Raw genomic sequence first — 24,090 nt, forward strand, 5'->3', positions numbered from 1 at the left:
CATAAATAACTTGACTTCACAGCTCAAGACCTTAGAAAAGGACCAACAAAAGGAGCCCAAACCAGGCAGAAGGAAAGAGATAATAAAACTTAGAGCAGAAATTATTGACATGGAAACCCAAAAGACAATCTGAAAGATCAATGAAACCAAGAGCTGGTTCTTCGAGAAAATAAACAAGATTGATAAACCACTAGCAAGACTCACAAAGAAAGACAGAGAGAGTATCCTTATAAGCCGAATCAGAAATGAAAAGGGGGACATCACAACAGAAAGCAAGGAAATTCAAAAGATCATCAGAGAGCCTGCTCCGCGGCCCTGAGCACCCCGGGCTTCCCTCCCCTCCGGACTGCCGGCCAAGTGGCCGGCACGCCGACCCCAGCACGTTGACCGCTGTAGGGTTGTGGGAAAGGGGCGTGGCCTAACCACCAGGGGCGTGGCCTAAGAAAAGTGGGCGTGGCCTCATTGCCGGCAGCCAAAACTCACGCGGCAGCAAGTAGTTTCCTCGACATCCTATCCAAGACTAACATCCTAGCTAGTCGCAAGCAGTAGGACAATAAAACACAAGACTTCACATAAGAATTGAAGGAAACATCTCAGTAGGAGACCAGGTTCTACAACTGGCAAGTAAAAAGCCAACCACTATTAACTGAGCCTATCCACAATCCTTTTTCGCAACAAAAGGAAACAGGGATACTCATCATCAAGGGCCCTCTTTCATATCACCACAAACAACATGAAGAAACAGCGAAAATCCCCAATGCAACCAGAGGATGATCAAAGGAGTCCGGAAACCTCAAGGGGCGCTTCCTACAAACTTGACCTCTCTGAGAAAGAATTCAGAGTTGAAATCCTCAACTTGTTCAATGAACTCAATGCAAAGATGGACAACTTCAAGGAAGACCTGGCGGAAACAATACAACAGACAGCCGACAAAATACAGGAAGAGATGAGAGCAGAAATAAAAAACCTTCAAAAAGAAATGAAGGATTCCATACATGAAATCAAAAACTCTCTGGCTTCCCTCAACAATAGGATGACTGCAGCCGAAGACAGAATCAGTATGCTTGAAGATGAGCTGCAAGAGGCCTACAGGCAACATCAAACCATGGAAAGAGACCTCAAAATAGCTCTAGCCAGAATCAGAGTCCTAGGGGATGATTTCAAGAGGAACAACATTAGAATCATTGGACTACCAGAACCACAGGGAACCAACCCCAACGAAAAAGACACAGTCAAACAAATCATTGCGGAAAACTACCCACAGCTGGACAATGCGGGCATCCAGATTCAAGGCGCCCGAAGAGTGCCAGCTAAAAGAGATCCTAACAGAAAAACCCCAAGACATATCATAGTTACAATGATGGACATCTTCCAGAGAGACACAATACTCCAAGCAGCAAGGTCCAAGAAGGAAATCGCATACAAAGGAGCACACCTTAGGCTCACAGCAGATCTATCAGAGGAAACCCTCCAAGCTCGAAAGCAATGGTGGGATATAGTGAAAAAACTCAATGAAATCAACGCTTCACCAAGAATACTTTATCCGGCTAAACTCTCATTCAAACGAGAAGGAATCATACACTACTTTGGGGATAAACAACAGCTCAGGAACTTCATAGACTCAAAACCAAACCTAAAAGAAGCACGAAAGGGGCTATTGTAAGACAAGAACAACCCCTACAAGCACAACAAACCCTTGCACAAAGACGGCACAAAATCCCATAACAATAATCTCCCTTAATGTCAATGGTCTGAATTCACCAATTAAGAGACACAGACTGGCAAAATGGATTCAAAGACTGAACCCAACATTCTGCTGCCTGCAAGAAACACATCTGAATAGCTAGAACAAACACAGACTCAAAGTCAAAGGATGGAAAACAATCCTGCAAGCAAACAACTCCCTCAAGAAAGCTGGGGTGGCTTTACTAGTATCGGACAACATAGACCAGGTTGAAAAAGATTAGAAGGGATAGTGAAGGACACTTTTTATTAATCACAGGATTTGTACATCAGGAAGAAATCACACTCCTAAATGTCTACGCACCCAATGAGGGACCAGCTAAATACCTACAACAGCTGCTAAGAGACCTCGAGAAGGACATCTCGAGCAACACAATAGTAGTTGGTGACTTCAACACCGCACTGTCTCCTCTGGACAGATCTAGAAGATTAAAACTCACCAAGGAAATACTGGCTTTGAAGGAAGAAATAGAAGAGAGAGGGCTAATAGATCTATACAGGGCTCTATATCCCCCCAAAAAGGAATACACATTCTTTTCCAGTGCACATGGAACATTTTCCAGAATAGACCATGCGCTGGGCCACACAACATACCTCAACAGAATCAACAAAATAGACATTGTACCAGCTACCTTTTCAGATCATGATGCACTGAAGATAAAACTTAACTGTGGACAGATGTAGAAAACCAAATCAAACACCTGGAAATTAAATAGCTCGATATTGAACAATGAGTGGGTCAGGAAGGAAATCAAGGAAGAAATCAAAAGGTACCTAGAAACAAATGAGAATGAAGACACGAGCTACCAGAACCTGTGGGACGCAGCTAAAGCCGTTTTAAGGGGAAAATTTATAGCTCTGCAAGCATATCTCAGGAAGGAAGAAAGGGCCCACATAAATAACTTGACTTCACAGCTCAAGACCTTAGACAAGGACCAACAAAAGGAGCCCAAACCAGGCAGAAGGAAAGAGATAATAAAACTTAGAGCAGAAATTAATGACATGGAAACCCAAAAGACAATCCGGAAGATCAATGAAACCAAGAGCTGGTTCTTCGAGAAAATAAACAAGATTGATAAAGCACTAGCAAGACTCACAAAGAAAGAGAGAGTGAGAACCCTTATAAGCCGAATCAGAAATGAAAAGGGGGACATCACAACAGGAACCAATGAAATTCAAAAGATCATCAGAGAATACTTTGAAAATCTCTATGCCATGAAACAAGAGAACCTAGAAGAAATGGATAAATTCCTCGACTCCTATAATTTCCCAAGGCTGAACCAAGAAGACCTGGAGTACCTGAATAGTCCAATTAACATCAAGTAAATTGAAATGGTAATCAAAAGTCTCCCCACAATCAAAAGCCCAGGTCCAGACGGATTCACTCGTGAATACTTCCAAACATTTAGAGAGGACCTATTGCAGGTTCTTTTCAAGTTTTCCAGGAAATTGAAGAAACAGAAACCCTCCCAAACAGTTTCTATGAGGCTCGTATCTCCCTAATACCAAAAGCAAACAAAGACAGCACAAAAAAAGAAAACTACAGGCCAATATCCCTGATGAACACAGATGCGAAGATTCTCAACAAAATATTAGCAAGTAGAATTCAACAACTCATCAAAAAGATCATACACCATGACCAAGTGGGATTCATCCCGGGGATGCTTTAACATTCGGAAATCAATCAACATAATCCATCATATCAACAAAAGAAAAGATAAAAATCATATAATCACATCAATAGATGCAGAGAAAGCATTTGACAAGATCCAGCACCCCTTTATGATGAAAACTCTTGCAAAAATGGGTATAGAAGGGACCTTCCTCAATATAGTCAAAGCCGTTTATCACAAGCCTACAGCAAGCATCGACCTCAATGGGGAAAAACTAAGAGCCTTTCCTCTGAGAACAGAAACGAGACAAGGATGCCCACCCTCTCCACTTCTGTTCAATATAGTACTGGAAGTACTTGCAAGAGCGATTAGGCAAGAAAAAGATATTAAGGGCATTCAGGTAGGAAAGGAAGAAATCAAGCTCTCACTATTCGCAGATGATATGATACTATACTTAGAGAACCCTAAAACCTCTACCAAGAAACTCCTAGAAACAATAGACTCATATAGTAAAGTTGCAGGCTATAAAATCAATGCCTCAAATCCCAGGGCTTTCCTTTATGCAAATAATGAGAGAGAATAAAGTGACATGATAAAAGCAATCCCATTCAAAAAGGTGCCTCAAAAAATCAAGAACCCTGGAATCAGCTTAACTAAGGAGGCAAAGGACTTGTATAATGAAAACTACAAAACGGTATTTCAGGAAATAAAAGAGGACACGAGGAAATGGAAATACATCCCTTCCTCATGGATTGGAAGAATTAATATTGTCAAAATGGCAATTCTCCCCAAAGCATTGTACAAATTCAATGCAATCCCTATAGGGATACTCTTGTCATTCTTCAAAGAAATTGAGCAAGTGCTCCTGAAATTCATATGGAACAATAAGCCCCTACGAATAGCTAAAGCAGTTCTTGGGAAAAAGAAAATGGGAGGAATCCACCTCCCCAACTTCCAACTCTACTGCAAAGTGGTAGTCATTAAAACAGCATGGTACTGGAACAAAGGCAGAGCAGCAGACCAATGTAACAGGGTTGAATACTGTGACACATCCCCCCAAATATATGATCATCTAATCTTTGGTAAGGGAGCAAGAAATGTGAAGTGGAGCAAGGAAAGCATGTTTAACAAATTATGCTGGCAAAACTGGACAACTACATGGAAAAAATGGGCTTAGATCTCCACCTATCACCATGTACAAAAGTCAGATCAAAATGGATTAAAGACCTCAACATCAGACTAGAATCCCTAAGGTACATTGAACACAAAGTCGGCAAAACTCTCCACGACATTGAAGCCAATGGTATCTTCAAAGATGACACGCCACTGGCTAAGCAAGTGAAAACAGAGATAAATAAATGGGACTATCTCAAACTAAGAAGCTTCTGCATCTCAAGAGAAACAGTGACCGAAGTACAAAGACAATATACAGAATGGGAAAGGATATTTACGCAGTACCCATCGGATAAAGGGTTGATATCAAGGATATACAATGCACTGGGTGAACTCCACAAGAAGAAAACTGCCAAACCGATCAAAAAAATGGGGTGATGAAATGAACAGAAACTTCCCCAAAGAAGAAATCTGAATGGCTGAGAGGCACATGAAAAAATGCTCGACATCACTAATCATCAGGGAGATGCAGATCAAAACAACAATGAGATACCATCTCACACCACACAGACTGGCCCACATCCTAAAAAACAAAAGCAACCGGTGTTGGCGTGGATGTGGGGAGAAAGGGACTCTCCTTCACTGCTGGTGGGAATGTTGACTAGTTCAGCCCTTTTGGAAAACAATATGGATGATTCTCAAAAAATTAGAAATTGAGCTTTTATTTGACCCAGCAATACCACTCCTGGGAATACATCCCGGAGAGGCAAAAAGGTATAGTAGAGATGACATCTGCATTTCTATGTTCATTGCAGCACTGTTTACAATAGCCACAATCTGGAATAAACCAGAGTGCCCAAAAACAGATGATTAGCTAAAGAAACTCTGGTACATCTACACAATGGAATACTATGTAGCTGTCAGAAAACATAAAGTCATGAAATTTGCATATATGTGGATCAACATGGAAAGTATCATGCTGAGTGGAATGAGTCAGAAAGAAGGAGACAGACATAGAAAAATTGCACTCATATGTGGAATGTAATATAGCTGAGAAGTACAAGTTTGCAATGATGCAATTTCTGCCAGATATTTCTCTGGACTTAGTTTCTAAAATACTAAAATACAGAAATCCAAACCCGTGTGCCGCTAGTGTGGCTGCTCGACCTCATATCTCTTCATTCTCAGCAATGGAAAACAAATTATCTAATGCTTCCTTTTCAGCAGGTCCAACTTTAAGGGGGAGAAACTCCAAACAATAATAGTGAGTTTTTTATTGAAATATTTAATGTAATCAAAATAAAGAGAAAGTAAAGCGAAATTTATCAGTTACACAGGCGGGGTGGGGGGCTGGAGATGTGGGGGGGGGGGCGGGGTGGAGGTATACTGTGATTCTTGGTGGTGGATTATGTGCACTGGTGAAGGGATGGGTGTTTGAGCATTGTATAACTGAGACTTAAACCTGAAACCTTTGTAACTTTCCACATGGTGATTCAATAAAAGAAAAAAAATAAATTAAATAGTTGCAATATTTGAGACACTGAAATGTAATGACCCTATATTATTTGGAGTAAATGAAATTTATAATTTTTAAATATTCCTGAAATGTTCATGTTTTATCACTATACAATTAATGTTTACTTTGCCTCTAATATATCTTGTCATCTATTTTAACTGATGTTAATCCGGTTATGAACTATAGTAATCACCTTCTTATGGCTACTTTTGATAGATCTTTTGCATCTTCTTCATCTCCTAGTTGAAGGTATCATTTGTTGCCTGCAGATTCTCATTATTTATATTGAAAAACTGGGGAGAATTTTTGTTGTCCTCATTGTGTTTCCCAACCCCTTTCTGGTTGTTCTTTTTAAGATTTCTCTTTCTATTTTTTTTAAAGTTCATAATGAAATACCTAGTTGTACTTTGCTTTTATTTATCCTGTTTTGTATCCTACTGTATTTATTGCACCATGTATTTTATCAAATTCATGGTTATTTTTATTTCAGTTATTTCTTTTTCTTCATCATCTCTCTGCAAAAGTGTTGCTTAGGGTGATTATACCATTCACGTTGTTTATATCCGTAACATAAGAGTGATCCAATTTCTCTGAATCCTTAAAAACGTTTATATTCTATTGGTTTTTTGTCTCAGTTTTTCTAATTGAAGTCAACAATATTTTGTGATTATAATTCATATTTACAAATCGATAATGATCTTGAGCAAGTTTTTACATGCTTACTTTCTATCCCTATATTCTCTTTGGTTTAATGCCTTTTCATAAAATTTAGCATTGCAAACATTCCAGGTGGCTTTACATTTTTATCACAATATTATGTACTTTTATGTCTCTGCTAATGTTCTTAACTATGAAATCTACTTTACTTAATATTAACATAGCTATTCCAGATTCACTTAATACTTACATAATTTATTCCATTCTTTTACTTTCAATCTCCTTATAATGTTATATTTGAGGTGAATTTCCAGTAGACAAACATGTGGATCAGGTTTTCACTCTGATGATGTCTTTTAATGAGTCTGTCTATATCATTTCTATTTAATGTAGCTATTTTATTAGAGATTATTTTTCCATTTTATTATTTTATTTTGTTATTTAACACTTTTTAAAGATTTCTCCTTTTTCTGTCTTCTTTTTGAGTGTTCTCAAGTTTTCCTTTTTCATTCATTTAGAGGATCTAAAATATATCCCTATGTAAAACTGTTAGTGATTGTACTATTAACCACGCATGTGTGTGTATATATAAATACACACATATAAACATACATTTTACTTTACATACTTTATTAGCATGATTCTTGGGATTTGATTTCCTAAGACGATAAACCTCCTCTGCCATTCAGTCTTCTCATGTTTGTTTTATGAACAAAATCCAATTTTTTACTGTGCCTGGTGAAAAGTATATCTACTCCATGCTCCCAGAAATAAAAGTCCATTTCTCAGAGTTTTGACAAATACATCAAATTATGTAACCATTATCACATCTAAATTTAGCTCAGTTCCACCACACCCTTAAATTCCATCTCCCAATTCTGCCCAACTGCTTTCTCTACTCCTACTCCTCTTTATTCTGACAAGGCAGTTTTGCTTTATTTCAGAATACCATCTGAGTAAAATCGTACAGCATAGAATATTTTGAGGCTAGCTTCTTTATTTTTGTCTTTCCCTTGGAGGGCCAGCAAGTTAAATGTATCTGTCGATTGTTCTTTCTTTGTTGCCGAATGGTATTCCATTGTACTTCAGTCTGTTTTTAATTACCCAATGGTAATGAAAAGAATACTTGGATTGTTTGTAACTTGGTGTGAAAATCACACTTCGGAGATACAGCGAGGTCATTCTCAAACCACTGCAATAGAATGAATTTCACTTTGTAATGAAGTGACCAAGAAATTTGTGAGTTGGGAATGGGAGATTCTAAGTCATATTAAAGTTTTCATTATACTCTATTAATTGTACAATAAAATGACATGTTCTTAAATATAAATACTTTAAATGTGATAAGAGATACAAACTGAATACAGATCATGGGGGAAAGAATCACCTATAGACTTGTTTCATGAACAAGCTTCAACCTGTAAAAAAAGAAGAGAAAGCAATATATTTAAGTGCAATAAAAAGCAGTATGCCTGTGTAAATATTCACATATAAGTTTTTGTGTGAACATAAATTTTTTCTTTATTTAATGTAGAAATACTGTTATTTTTTCACACTGATTAAGCCAAATAAATTGGGCATAAATTGGGCATGAACTCCACATTACTTAAAAATTTTTAATTGAATATCTGTGAGATACACCATTCAAAGTTGTTCATAATTGGGCTTCAGTCATGCAATTTTCAGTGCTACAATTCAGTCATACAAAAGTCCAGCATCCAGCCCTCCACCAGTGTACGTGTCCCACCACCTATTTTCCCTGTTTACCTCCCACCATCCCCCAGTACCCCATTCCCGCACCCCCAGCCTCCCTCTACGGGAGGCATTTTCCTTCTTGTTCTCTCTCTCCTTTCCCGTTTGTGAATTTTGGTTTGCAGTATAGAAGGTGGGGTGGAGGTAGCCCATCCCGACCCCTCGAAAGCCTGGAGATTTAGTCACAAAACATGCATACACAAATTTTCAGCAGGTTATATCTTGGTGAGGTCCGTCCAGAGACGGTGGTCTGGCTAGGGGTATGGCGGCAATTTTGGATTGTGGAAGTAAGCAGCTGCCAAGCGTTCTGCTTGGAATGGCACCAGGCCAATTCAACCCCTCTGATTTACCCGGGTCTGTTCAGCCATGCTCTGGTCTGAGATTAACTGCAGCTTTTGATCTCTTTCGAGATTTATTTATGAGTCTCTGGAATAAGGCCAATAAATGAGCTTATCTAGCTGAGCTTGAGGTGGTTTGTGGACATGGCTCCCACATACCTAACCTTTGGCCATTTAGTTTCTTGGTAAACTTGGCCCCAAGTTGTTGGGGTCTAGTCAAAGGCACAGTGGTAATTTTGAAGTATCAGGAAGCCTGAAGGCACCATCAGGATGCTGATGCCCTTGCCCTGCAAGTACAGGTTGACCTGGTGGCGGTATCATACTCCTATCAACAAAATCTTTAATGTAATCTGGGAAAATGCATCTTTAACTTGGTCTTATTTTAAGCATTTATATAATTTTATAAGAAATTGCAATCCCTCTATTCTTCCAAATGGATATGTCATTTTCTATTCTTACCAGCAATATATGATTCAATTTTTGTAAATATTTCGTTTGACTTACCTCTCCCCATTAAAAATGGAATATTCTCTCTCATTGTCATTTTAATTTACATTTACCTAATGACTAATGAAGAATATTTTTCATGTGCTTAGTTGCCATCTGCTTGTCATTCACAGAGAAGTCTCATTTAAATCTTTTGCTCCTCTTGAAATTGGACTAGTTGTTTATTAAGTTTCCAGAATTCTTTACATAAACTTCCTTTTTCAGAAATGTGATTTGCAAATACTTTGCCTCATGCCATAGCTTTTTTGTTCATTCTCTTATAGGTCTCAGGCACTGCAGAAGGTATCTGGGCTGAGGGAGTCCAACATAGGAATTCACTTGTTGATGTTTGTTCCTCTTGCATTATATCTTTTTCAAATCTTTGCCTAACCTAAACTCACAAAAAATTTCTTCTAGTCTCTTTTTGTAATTTTAAAATGAACCTGCAGACATTGTGTTAGAAACATTTCCCATACTATTTGTGGCCCTTGTTCTGTCACCTTCTGTGTAGAAGGAAGATTCTCCAGCTTCTGTCAGATAGAGAATTGAGATGACTCAAATCTTGCCTCAGTTTGAGGGAGGGCAGGTGTATTTAGGGTCTATCATAAGTTTATGATGCCTCTGGAAATCATTTAAATTCTACAGAGTTGTTTTTGTTTGTTTAGCCACTCCTGGGTAAACAGGAGCTATAGCACAGCGGTTGGGCTTTCGCCTTTCACGCGGTCGACCCGAGTTCAATTCCTCCGCCCCTTTCGGAGAGCCCTGCAAGCTACTGAGAGTATGGAGCCTGCATGGCAGAGCCTGGCAAGCTACCCGTGCATATTAGATATGCCAAAAACAGTAACAATAAGTCTCTCAATGAGAGACGTTACTGGTGCCCACTTGAACAAATCGATGAGCAATGGGATGACAGTGACAGTGACAGCCACTTCTAAGGCGGCCAGCCGCTCTGCAGGGCTGGTCTTGGTGTTGGCTACTGGCATTCCTCAGCAAGTGCCAGAGAAGAGCTCTACCACGTGTCCCCACTTGTCTTGGTGCATGTACTCCTGTCCAGAAAGGAGGTTCCTGACTCAAGCTTCCCTTGGCTTGCCCAGCCTTCATGGCTGCATCAGCGAGAGGGTTGCTCCGGAGGAGCTGGTTTAACACCCCCCACAGCACCTCCCCATCAATTGCTCGCGTTGGCTGTTGTAGGAGCATTTTATTAGCACAGTCTCAAAGATTAACTTTCCTTTGGGCAATTCCCTTTTATTAAGAACTGAGACACAGCAAACCTATGGGTCCATATACATGGAGAAATTATTTCATTTCCCTGTGGAAGCCAAGGGAAAGAAGAGTATTTCTCTCTGAGATTTCTGGGAGAATGCATTGTACCAGCCCTGAACAAGGACGCTGATAGTTAACCACCTGTACCAGCCTACTGTAACAACTTTCTTCGCCTAAATCGCATCAAAAATTTAATTACGTTCTCTTTCAGTCGTTTTATGTGTTTATTTCTCCACCCCCTTATGTCCTCAGAAAATCTACAAGCAAAAATCCTGTCAAGTAACATATAGCATTTCATGCAGGACTGCACAGCGTGGCTTCCTAGAATGACTCTGCATGAAGGGATTTGTCTTCAGAGTGTCAAACGAGAAAGATAAAAGTTTCCATGGTCAACATTAAATCTTTGATAGCAGCTCAAAAATAATTGAAATAAGAAACACTAGATATAAATGCTCAGGCTCCAGCTTTCAAATTGAAAGTCAAATCTTCCTGCGAATCCAGAATGGAGGTGCTATAGGGCTTGTCGAGACTGCCCAGCAGCTGGATCTGGTCCAGGGAGCTACACAGTGAGTGAGCAGAGCCACAGAAGACACAAAATAGGAAAGAGAAGGTCATAAGGGGGACTCTCAAAGAAAGATTTTTATTATAAAAAAGGAAAGGAAATATTTAGCTCAACAATAAGCAGCTTTATTAAGAGATAGCTAAAACAAAAATTCTCCAAGTAGGGCTGGAGGGAAAGCACAGCAGGTAAGGCATTTGCCTTGCATGCAGCCGAGCCGGGTTCGATTCTCAGCATTCTGTAATGTCCCTTGAGCACCGCCAGGAGTAATTCCTGAGTGCAGAGCCAGGAGTAACCCCTGTGCATTGCTGGGTGTGACCCAAAAAGGAAAAAAATTCTTTAAGTATATAAATCTGAGCTTTCTAAAGTGAATATGTTTAAAAGAAAAATAACGTCATCAGTGACAACTTGCTACACACAGCCAGCATAAAATCTCTGGGATTAATGACCAAAGATGAATGTTATAATTCAGGTCTGACACTATTTCAAAGATGACCTTGTGAAGGTTACTTATTTTTTCTAGACTTCTGCAAAACAAGCAGTCATCCAATGAATTATGTTTTAGGTTCATGATAATAAGAATGGAAAAACCTAAGTTTAAGTATTAATACAAAGTAGTATTGAACAAATATTTCACTTGACAAATTTGAATTCAATATAAATTTTGTTTGGTAAGATTTTGAGCTTTTTGATCATAGAAATGTGGATTATAGCCCAACCCGTGTCCCACTCCCACACGCCAGCCTGCCACCCCGACTGGAACTCCTCCCAGGATCCTGGGCCCTGTATCCTGCCCCCAGTGCCACCCCTCCAGCACCACTGAATCCTCTCACAGCACTCCCCAGGGTCCCTAAACCAGATGTGCAGACCTTCCCAGCTGGTCACCCATTCCCTTCCTGAGCACACCCCAACATAGAACTAAGATGGTAACACCTCCCAGCATCCCTCAGGACCTACAACAAGGCAGAGAGCTTGGCTTCCGGGGTGGCCGAGTTATCTTTCTCTATCCTAGCATTCTGGACTCAAATCTCAATCTCCATTACCTAATTCTATGGAGAACATACTGGCTATCTAAAACATAAAAGGCCAATAGTCCACTTGCTTACTCCAATCTCACCAAAATACCGGTGAACACAAGAAGCTGTACAAGCCCAGTATAAAACAACACATCTCCCAAAGCTTCACTAGCAGTCTCACATAGGGCACAGAGAACCACCTGAGAGGAAGGTGGTATTCTAGAAGGGGAAAAAGGCAACTGCCATCGACTGAGCTCATCCGGAATCCTTTCTTGCAGCAAAAGGGAATACTGATAGTGAACTGGAAAGTCCCAACTTAATATTAGCACAGCAATATGAAGAGTACAAAACAGTACAAATCTCCTCCATAAGGAGAGAATGGAGAAAAGAGTCCAGAAGCCTGAACAGGAGTTACCCACAAATACAATCTGTCCAACAAAAAATTTAGAGATGAAATGTTAAAGATGTCTAAAAAAAACTTAAAGAAATGGTGGAACGGGCATACAGTAAATTAAAGGAGGACATAAAATAAATAGTGGAACAAACAGCTTTGAAAATACAGGAAGAAATGAGAGCAAAAATAAGAAAGCTATAAGCAGAAGTGTCACTAATAAACGATATGGTAGATGAGATAAAAAAAAAAATTCAGTGGATGCCCTCAACAGTAGAATGGTTACAGCTGAAGACAGAATCAGTGAGCTTGAAGATGAGCTGCAGAAAGCTTACAGGCAAGAACAATGGGGAAAGACCGCAAAATGCTCTGGGGTGAATCAGAGACCTAGTGGATGAATCCAAGAGAAACAACATAAGAATCATTGGAGTTCCAGAAGGACAGGGAGAAAACCCCAATGAAAAAGTCACAGTTAAAAATATCATTGCCTAGATGTTCCCAGAGCTGGAGAATGCAGGCATCCAGACCTAAGGAGCCCAAAGAGTGCCAGCTAAAAGAGACCCTAGTTAAAAGACTCCAAGACATATCATAATCAGAATGATAGATGCCATGGATAGAGATACAATACTGCAAGCTGCAAGGTCAAAGAAGGAAATCACATACAAAGGAGCATCCCTTCGATTCACTGCAGACCTATCAGCGGAAACCTTCCAAGCCCAAAGACAATGGCGGGATATAGTGAAAAAAAACTCAATGAAATGAACACCTCACCAAGAAAACTTTATCTGGCTAAACTCGCACTCAAGCTCAAAGAAATGATGCACTATTTCATGGATAAAAGACAACTTAAAAACTTTACTGACTCAAAACAAACCTTAAAAGACTGGCTAAATGGGCTACTGTAAGAAAAGAAAAACCCCTATAAGCACAACAAGCCTACAGAAAGATGGCACAAAACCCAATGACAACAATTCTCTCTCAATGTCAATAGTCTAAATGCACCAATTAAGAGACACAGAGTGGCAAAATGGATTCAGAAGTTAAACCCAACATTCTGCTGCCTACAAAACAGACCTGAACAGTCAAACACTGACTCAAAGTCAAAGGACGAAAACAATCCTGCAAGCAAACAACTCTTTCAAAAAGTTGGAGTGGCCATACTAGTATCTAACATAGATTTCAGGTTGAAAAATATTAGAAGGGACAGTGAATTCTATTTTTTAATATCTCAACAGAAACGAAAAAAATTCAAAATATTATCAGAGACTACTTTGAAAGCCTCTATGCCACGAAAAAAGAGAACCTAGAAGTGGATAAATTTCTGGATTCCTACAATCTCCCAAAGCTAAAGAAAGAAGATTTGGAATACCTGAATAGACCTATTACTATCAAGAAAATTGAAACTGTAATCAAAAGTCTTCCCAAAATCAAAAGTTCAGGTCCAGATGTATTCACTAGCAAATTCTTCCAAACATTTAAAGAGGACCTAATGCCAGTTCTCTTCAAGCTTTTCCAGAAAATTGAGGAAACAGAAATACTCCCAATCAGCTTCTATGAGGCACGTATCACCCTAATACCAAAAGCAAACAGAGAAAACACAAAAAGAGGAAATTACAGGCAAATATCCCTGATAAACACGGATGCGAAGATCCTCAACAAAATATTAGTGAATAGAATCCAACAACTAATCAAAAAGATCATGCACCAAGACCAAGTGGGTTTTATATCAGAGATGTAAGGATGGTTTAACATTCGGAAATAAATCAACATAATCCATCATATCAACTAAATAAATGATAAAACCATATGATCATATCAATAGATGCAGAGAAAGCATTTGGGAAGATCCAGCACCCGTTTATAATGAAAACTCTCACCAAAATGTGTATTGAAGGAACTTTCCTCAATATAGTCAAAGTCATCTAACCACAAGCCTATGACAAGCATAATTCTCAATGGGTAAAAACTGCCTTCCCTCTAAGATCAGGGACAGTCTAGGATGACTACTCTTACCACTTCTGTTCAATATAGTACTGGAAATACTTGCAATAGTGGTTAGACAAGAAAAAGATATTAAACACATCCAGTTAGGAAAGGAGGAAATTAAGCTCTCATTATTTGAAGATGATATGATACTATGTTTAGAGAACCCTAAAGCCTCTATCAAGAAGCTCCTAGAAAAAAATAGACTTATATTGTAAAGTCGCAGGATATAAAATCAATACCCCCAAATCCATGGCTTTCCTATATGCAAATAATGAGAGAGAAGAAAGGGATAAGAAAAAAGGAATCACATTCACAATCACGTCTCAGGAAATCAAGCACCTCAGAATCAGCTTAATGAAGGAGGTAAAGAACCTGTAGAAAGAAAACTACAAAACACTACTTCAAGAAATAAAGGAGGACACAAGGAAATGGAAAAACATCCCCTGCTCAAGGTTCTGGAGAATTAACATTGTCAAAATGGCAATATTCCCCAAAGCATTATACAGATTCAATGAGATTCCTAAAAGGATACCCGTGAAATTATTCAAAGAAATGGATCAAACACTCCTGAAATTTATATGGAACAACAAACACCCCCGAATAGCTAAAACAATTCTGGAAAAAAGAAGATGGGAAGCATCACCTTCCCCAACATCAAACTCTACTACAAAGCGATAATCATTAAAATAGCACTGTATTAGAACAAAGGTAGAACCTCAGACCAAAGGGACAGGGTTGAATATCCTTATACATACCCTCAAACATATGATCATCTAATCATTGATAAGGGTGTTAGAAATATGAAGCGGAGCAAGGAAAACCTCTTTAACAAATGTTGCTGGCAAAACTGGACAACTACACGCAAAAACATGGGCTCAGACCTCTACCTAACACCATACACAAAAGTCAGGTCAAAATGGATTAAATACCTCAACGTCAGACCAGTATCCATTAGGTACATTGAAGAAAAGCTCGGCAAAACCCTCCACGACATTGAAGCTAAGGTATCTTCAAAGATAATCAAACTAGTGGAAACAGAGATAAACAAATGGTAGTATATTAAACTAAGAAGCTTCTCTACTTCAAAAGAAACAGTGAGCAGAATACAGACAGTCTACAGAATGGGAAAGGTTATTCACCCAATACCCATCTGATAACCGGTTGATATCAAGGATATACAAGGCACTGGTTGAACTCTGTATCGCTGTATCATTGTCATCCCATTGATCATGATTTGCTCGAGCGGGCACCAGTAACGTCTCCACTTTGAGACTGGTTGTTACTGTTTTTGACATATCAATATGCCATGAGTAGCTTGCCAGGCTCTGCCATGTGAACAAGATAATGTCAGTAGCTTGCCAGGCTCTCCGAAAGGGGCAAAGGAATCGAACCAGGGTCGACCGCGTGCAAGGCAAACACCCTATCGGCTGTGCTATTGCTCCATCCTGGTTGAACTTTACAAGAAGAAAATATCCAATCCCATCAGAAAATGGAGTGATGAAATGAACAGAAACTTTCTCAAAGAAGAAATCCAAATGACCAAAAGCACATAAAAAAGTGCTCTTTATCACTAATCATCAGGGAGATGCAGATCAAAACAATAATCAGATATTATCTCATGCCACAGAGACTGGCACACATCCAAAAGAACAAAGGCAACCGATGTTGGCATGGATGTGGGGAAAAGAGGACTCTCCTTCACTGCTGGTGGGAATGTGGACAGGTTCAGCCTTTTTGGAAAACAATATGGACATTTCTCAAAAAATTAGAAATTGAACTCCCATTTGACCCAGCAATATCACTTCTGGGAATATATCCCAGATGCAAAAATGAATAGTAGAAATGACATCTGCACTTATATGTTCATGGCATCACTGTTTATAGTAGCCAAAATCCAAAAAAAACCCAAGTGCCCGAGAACAGATGACTGGTTAAAGAAACTTTGGTACATTTACACAATGGAATACTATGCAGCTGTTAGAAAAGAAAAAGTCATGAAATATGCATATAAGTGGATCAACATGGAAAGTATCATGCTAAGTGAAATGAATCAGAGAGAGAGGGACAGACATAGAAGTACTGCATTCATTTGTGAAATATGAAGTGACAGAATGGGAGACTAACACCCAAGGATAGTAGAGATAAGGACTAGGAGGATTACCCCACAGCTTGGAAGCTGGATTCACATGCTGGGGAATAGGCAGAAGTAACCACCCAGAGAAGGGACCACCAAGTAAAGAATGCTTGGAGGGCTCGCCCAGGATGGGAGATGTGTGCTGAAAGTAGACTATGGACAGAACATGATGGACACCTAATACCTGTATTGAAACCACAACACCCAAAAGGAGAGAGAGAGAGAGTTAAAGGGAATGCACCTCTGGTGAAGGGATGGGTGTTTGAGCATTGTATAACTGAGACTTTAACCTGAAATCTTTGTAACTTTCCACATGGTGAATTAATAAAAGAATTAAAAAAAATAAAAAATAAAGGGAATGCACCTGCTACAGAGGCAGGGGTTTAGGGAATGGGGTGGGTGTGGTAGGATACTGAGAACTTTGGTGGTAGAAAGTGGGCACTAGTAGAGGATCAGTACTCAATCATTGTATGACTGAAATGTAAGCATGAAAGTTTGTAAGTCTATAACTACCTCATGGTGATTCATTAAAAAAAGGAAAGAAATGTGGATTGTACACTAAATCTATTTTTCTTTATCATCACTAAATATATATAAATAGAACACTAAATAAAAATATGTGTACTGTGCAGAGAATTTTAAATCCTAATTTTCCAGGGAAGACATTGCATTTGACTCAGACTGAGTGAAGTCTTTTGGATAATTTTACCCCCTGTGTTTTCATTTTTGAGAGAGTGACATATTTACCTCTCTCAAATAATAAAGGAACTTTGTCTCCAAATGTTTACAGAGAAACTAAAATTTCACAACAGCAGTTTTAAAAGATAAACAATTAAGTCCATACTTTTAAACCTGGACTCACCTTCATTATCATATTTTTAGTCTTGAAATAAAACCTAAACATGGATGTCAAGAATATCTCAGGAGCAGCCTATTGAACTCACTATGGAATTTTTATGCTTCTCCAGGTTATCACAGTTATGTTTGTTAAAGCCCTCCCTTATTACATGAAAGGGGGACCTATAGGAAAGAACCCCACACTCAATAAGTACTATTTATTTACATTTACAGGGATCTGGGATCTTTAAAGAAAACATAGGACAACCCTAACATCACACAGGGAAGAAATCAGATCCAATCTTTGCCCCTTACTGCCCCAATGACCCCTGCACCTTATAATATAAGAAGACACAGTGAGTTCTCTGTTAACCACTTTATGAGTCTAAAAAGTTCATTGCATATCCACTTAGGTGCTTACAGAAAGTTATAAAGAGAGCATTGTTCCTCTTCAAATTGAAGGACCCAGGAAACTAGTCAATATATATTTGCTCTCTGGCATGATGGAATGTCTGGCTAGGCCCCAGGACATGGTAAGCCTTCCAACAGTACATTAAGGAAGAGAAATTGAGGGAATAAAGAACTACCTGTGAGAAGGTGAGTGTTTAGATATAAAGGAAGACAGCATGGCAGAGGGGTCCCAAGAAGAGGGTCTTGAAGAATAGTTATTAAGGAGCAAATATTTCTTTTTTTTTCTTGGTCAGGTGACACTTTAATAGGCTAAAAACACACACACACACACACACACAAACTGCCCCCTGTCTTTGGAGAATAACAAGAGCCACGAGTGGGCCAGAGCTGAAAGCAGAGGGTGGCACACTGGGTGGGGTGTGGGAGGGGGAACCAGCGGGCGGGCAGTTAGCGATGACTGAAGAATCCTTGAGGATGGTTATATTTAAAAGGCTTCATCCTGCTAGGACCCCGAAACAGCCGCAGGCACATCTTCTCCTGTGGGAATTCCTTGGGCCCCTCCACGCTGTCATCGTGGAAGGAGCAAATATTTCTGAGGTGAAGATAGGAAAGACAATCAGAGGTCTAAGGACATATAAACTTCATTATTACAAGTCATCCAACTTGCCCTAGGACTAAGCATTTTTGTTTGTATTTGGGCCACACCTGGCAGTGCTCAGAGCTTTCTCCTGGTTCTGTTCTCTCTTTTTTTAATTTTTAAAATTTTATTGAATCACCGTGAGATAGTTACAAGCTTTCATGTTTGGGTTACACTCTCACAAAGATCAAACACCCATCCCTCCACTACTGCACATTCCCCACCACCAATATCCCTGGTATACCTCCCTTTCCCACCCTTCCCCTGCCTCTATGGCAGACAATATTCCCCATACTCCCTCTACTTTTGGTAATTATAGCTTGCAACACAGACACCTGGTTCTGTTCTCAAAGATCCCTCCTGGTAGAGCTTTGGGGACCAGATAGGGTACTGGGAATTGAACCCGCTTACAGGGCAAATGCTCTGCATTCTGTACAATTTCTCAGGCCCTGTAAGTAGTATTTTTTATTACAGAGATTAATTTTTCAATATATGTACAGATACTTTCTTCAGTTAGGTAGATATGTTAGATAAGCCACTTGGGAAATTCACAGGGTCTAACTCGTGACAACAAAGCTCTTCATATACTTACAGGAGAATGGGTATGAAATTATCCTGGATCCCTTGATTATTGTAGATCTGAACAGACACAGCAAAAATGGAAACCTGTGTAATTTAGGGGTGGGTGGTGGGGGAAGCTCTAGTAGACCTTTCTAGGCTATAGTTGGGGGGGAGTATTAGTAAATAATTATGCTGTTTAAGTTTGGGGCACACAGTTTCAGTGACTTCCCTTTAAAAATATTATATTTCATTTTTCCTTCTTTCCTTTCCTTTTAATGTTACAATGACCTGGCTCATCCACGTAAGGGATGTACATTTGGCCATGGTGCCATAGGACCCCCTCTGTAGCATTCACGCTTGCACAGATTTTGGTTGCAGTACTGGTCAGGGGTGGAGCCCTTGGTCGCTGTGCTCATGCGCTCGCCTGCCTGGCCATACGGCTCACTCGACTTTAGCTGTACTGTTCTTTGAGGCTCAAACACTTGTTCAGTTGTGGTGCTCATACACAGTTCTGGTGTCAGAGGTCTCAGCTGCGCTTTCAGCAATGTACTAGAATGGGCTCTGACGAGGCTCTAACTCATACCCTTGGCTTGCTTTGCCACTGGGCACTCCCGGGAGTGCTTAAAATTTTAAAAGCAGTCATGTACTGTTTTTTATTTTTTGCCATTTGAACAGATTTATGTTTATTTCATTATTTTTTATTAATTTATTTTAGTTAATGACCTTGTATTATTGGTGTGTCTCCCTTCTGAATGCTCACATTTCTTTTGCTTTCCCAAACATTCAGGATAATGATATATATAACACTATACATCAACTCTCATCTCCTCCCTTTTGATTTTTAGTCTTAGGAATGACCTTTTTTTACTGAATCACCATGAGATACAGTTACAAAGCTTCTATGAATGGGTTTCAGTCATGCAATGTTCTAACAGTGATCCTTCCACCTGTGTACATTTTCCACCAACAATATCTCTCCTTCACCTATCCCACCTGCCACCCCTCAAGTCAATGTCTCTATGACAGGCAATTTTCTTCTCTCTCTCTCTCTCTGACACTTTCTCGCTCCTTCTCCCCCCTCCTCCTTTTGGGCTTTATGCTTTGCAATGCGGATATGGAAAGATCATTATGTTTGGTCCTCTTCCCACTTTCAGCACACATTTTCCATCAAGAGTCATTCTTTACAACCATCATTATCATAACAGTTCCTTCTCTAAACCAGCTGCACACTCCCCTAGTACTTAAGTTAAGCTTCCAACCATGAACCAATCCTCCTGGCCCTTGCTTCTACTATCCTTGGGTGTAAGTCTCATATTATCTTTATTTTTATAAGCCACAAATGACTGTAGTCATACTATGTCTGTTCCTCTCCTTCTCACTCATTTTACTCAGTATGATACTCTGGGCTGATCTTTAGCCAGTCATCTGTACTTGGGCACTTGGTATATTTCCAGATTATGACTATTGCAAACAGTGCTGCAATGAACATACAAGTGCAGATGTCATTTCTGGTACACAACAACCAGGGGTTATTTCCCAGAAGTGATATACTGGGTCACATGGACGCCCAATTTCTAGTTTTTGAGAAATGTCCAGATATGTTTCCAAAAAGGCTGGACCAGTCAGAGTTACCACCAACAAAGAATGAAAGTCCCTTTCTCCCCACATCCACACCGTCACTGGTTGTTCTTATTCTTCTTGATGTGTGCTGGTCTCTGTGGTGTAAGTTGATATCTCATTGTTGTTTTGATTGGCATCTACCTGGTGGTTATCAGTGTAGAGCATGTTTTCATGTGACTTGTGGTCATTTATAACTTCTTTGAGAAATTTACTGTTCCTTTCTTCTCTGCATTTTTTGATGGGATTGGAGGTCTATTTTTCTTCTAAAGTTCTACCAGTGCAATAAATATCTTGAATAGTAAGCCCTTATCTTATGGGTATTGGATAAATAATTTTTCCCATTTCGTGTGCTGTTTCTGTTTCTTGGACACTGTTTCTTTTGAGGTATAGAAGCTTCTTAGTTTAATGTAATCCTATTTGTTTATGTTTCCACTTGCTTGGTCAGTGATGTTTCATCTTTAAAGATGCCTTTAACGTCAGCATTATGGAGAGTTCTGCCTATGTTTTACTCCATGTAACTTAGAGATTAAGGTCTAATATTGAGGTCTTTAATCCACTTTTATCTGACTTTTACGTTTGGCACTAGACAGAGCTCTGCATTCATTTTTTTTTTTTTTGCAAGTATCTGTCCGGTTTCCCCAGAACCACTTGTTGAGGAGGTTTTCCTTCATCTATTTCACATTTCTTGTGCCTCCATCGAAGATTAAGTGATCATATATTTGAGATTCTGTGACAAAGTATTCAGCTCCATGCATTGGTCTATTGGTCTGTCTCTATTTCCATACCATACTGTTTTAATTACTACCGCTTTGTAGTACAGTTTGAAGTTGGGGAAGGTGATGCCCCCCCATCTTCTATTCCCCAAATAATAGCATTAGCTATTAATTTGTGGGGGTTTAATTAGCTATTTGTGGGGGTTTATTGCTCTATGTGAATTTCAGGAGTGTTTTATTTCTTTGAAGAATGTTATGGGTGTCCTTATAAGGACCACAATTAATCTGTATAATGCTTTGGAGAGTTTGAAATTTTGATAGTGTTAATCCTCCTCATCCATGAGCAGGGGGTGTGTCCCCATTTCCTAGTGTCCTCTATTTCTTGAAGTAGTGTTTTGTAATTTCCCTTGTATAGGTCCTTCACCTCTTTGGTTAGGCTGATATTGAGGTACTTGATTTTATGAAGCACTAAGTAAACGGGATTGGTTTTTAATATCTCTTTCTTCTCTTTCATTATTTGTATGTAGGAGAGCAATGGACTTTTGGGTGTTGATTTTGTAGCCTGCCACTTTACTATATAAACCTATTGAATCTAAGAGCTTTTTTCTAGAGTCTTTAGGATTTTCTAAGTACAGCATTATATCATCTACAAATAGTGATAGCTTGACCTCCTCCTTTCCTACCTGAATGCCCTTGATATCTTTTTCTTACCTAACTGTTATGGCAAGTATTTCCAGTATTAGAGTGAATAGGAGTGGTGAGAGTGGGCAGCCTTGCATTATCCCTGATCTTAGGGGAAAGTCTTTTAGTTTCTCCCCATTGAGAATAATATGTACTATGGGCTTCTCATAGATGGATTTGGCTATATTGAGGAAAGTTCGTCAATGCCCATTTTGTTGAGAGATTTTTATCATTAATGGGTGCTGGATCTTGTCAAATGCTTTCTCTGCATCTATTGATATGATCATATGATTTTTCTCATTTTATTTATTGATATTGATATGTTTTATGTTGATTGACTTGCAAGTTTTAAACCATCCTTGCATCCCCAGGATTAATGCCACTTGGTTATGGTGTATGAACTTTTTGATGAGTCTTTGGATTCTATCTGCTAGCATTTGGTTGAGGATCGTTGTGTCTGTATTAATCGTGTTCATTGCACTGTCATTCTCTTTGTGTGTGTGTTGTCTCTGTCTGCTTTTGGTATCAGGTATCAGGTGGTATGTGCCTCATAGAAACCTCCGGCTCTGGGCAAATATTTTCGATTCCACCATTCTTCCTACACTAACATATGCCTCAGAGACCTGGGCCCTATGAAAACAGGATGAGAACTCTATTTATGTATCCCAAAAAGGAATCGAAAAAGCTATGCTTGGAGTATCATGTTTCACTCAAGTGAGATAAAGAACCCAGAGTTCTGATCTCCATTGATGATCAAGAATCAAGGACGCTGTCTCATTTGCCAAGGCATCAAAAATCAGATGGACTGGACATATAATGCAATTCAGAGGCAACCGTTGAACTAGAGCTGTTACTGACTCGATTTCACGAGACATCAAAACACTGCATGACCACCCACCTACGAGATGGTCAGACTTCTTCGTCAAAACCCTGAATGAACAGTTTGAGGCTCTTTGTGTTCCTGGAGCAAGCAGATACCATTGGCTACACTAGCACTCGACAGGGACAAATAGAGATGTTACTGGGGCCCGTTAAAGCAAACCAAAGATCAACAGGAAGACAAGTGCCAAGTGACATCTTTTGTATCGATTCTGTTAATTAGGATTTTTTCTTTCTCTTTCTCTGTGAGTCTTGCTAGCGGTTTTTCGATCTTGCTAATTTTCTCATAGGAAAAGCTCTTGGTTTCATTATTTTTTGGATTGCTTTTTTTGGCTTCCAGCTCTTTAATTTCTGCTCTAAGTTTTGTTATTTCCTTCCTCTTGCTTAGTTTGGGCTCCTATTGATGCTCATTTCTCAAGATCTTAAACTGTGAAGTTAAATTACTTACGTGGACTCTTCCTTCCTTTTAAATGCTTGCAAAGCTATAAAGTTTCCTCTTAACACTGCTTTTGTCATGTCTCATAAGTTCTGGTAACTCATATTTTCATTTTTGTTTGTTTCCAGGAGTCATTTGATTTCCTCTCTAACTCACTGACTGTTCACTAGGGAGCTGTTTAAGTTCCAGGTGTTTGATTTGAATCTCTGGTTTTGTGTTTGATTCACTTCTATTTTCAAGTGCTGCATCATGGTCTGAAAAGATCTTTGATACAATTTCTATTCTCTTAATTTTATGGAGGTATGTTTTGTGATCCAGCATGTGGTCTATCTTGGAGAATGTTCCATGTGTACTGAAAAAGAATGTGTATTCAGATTTTGGGGAATGAAATGTTACATATATATGTATACACACACACACACACACACATATATATATATATATATATATAAATGTGCTAACCTCCTCTGTTCCATTTCTTCCCTAAGACAAAGTATGTCCTTGCTGAGCTTTAGTTTATTAAATGGGAATAAAGCTGTGTTGAAATCTTGAACTAGTATTGTTTTGCTATCAATGTCTTTCTTCAAGTCTATGAACAGTTGTTTTAATTATTTTGCTGGTGGGGTGAGTTTTTCCTGATGTACAGATCACTTGATCATTAAAAATGATGTTTACTGTCTATAAACCTTTTTCGACTGAAATCTATGTATCTGATATAAGTATGACAACCCAGCTTTTATGAGGGAAT

The sequence above is a fragment of the Sorex araneus genome, chromosome 1 (genome assembly GCF_027595985.1).
Source record: "Sorex araneus isolate mSorAra2 chromosome 1, mSorAra2.pri, whole genome shotgun sequence".
Lineage (NCBI taxonomy): Eukaryota > Metazoa > Chordata > Mammalia > Eulipotyphla > Soricidae > Sorex > Sorex araneus.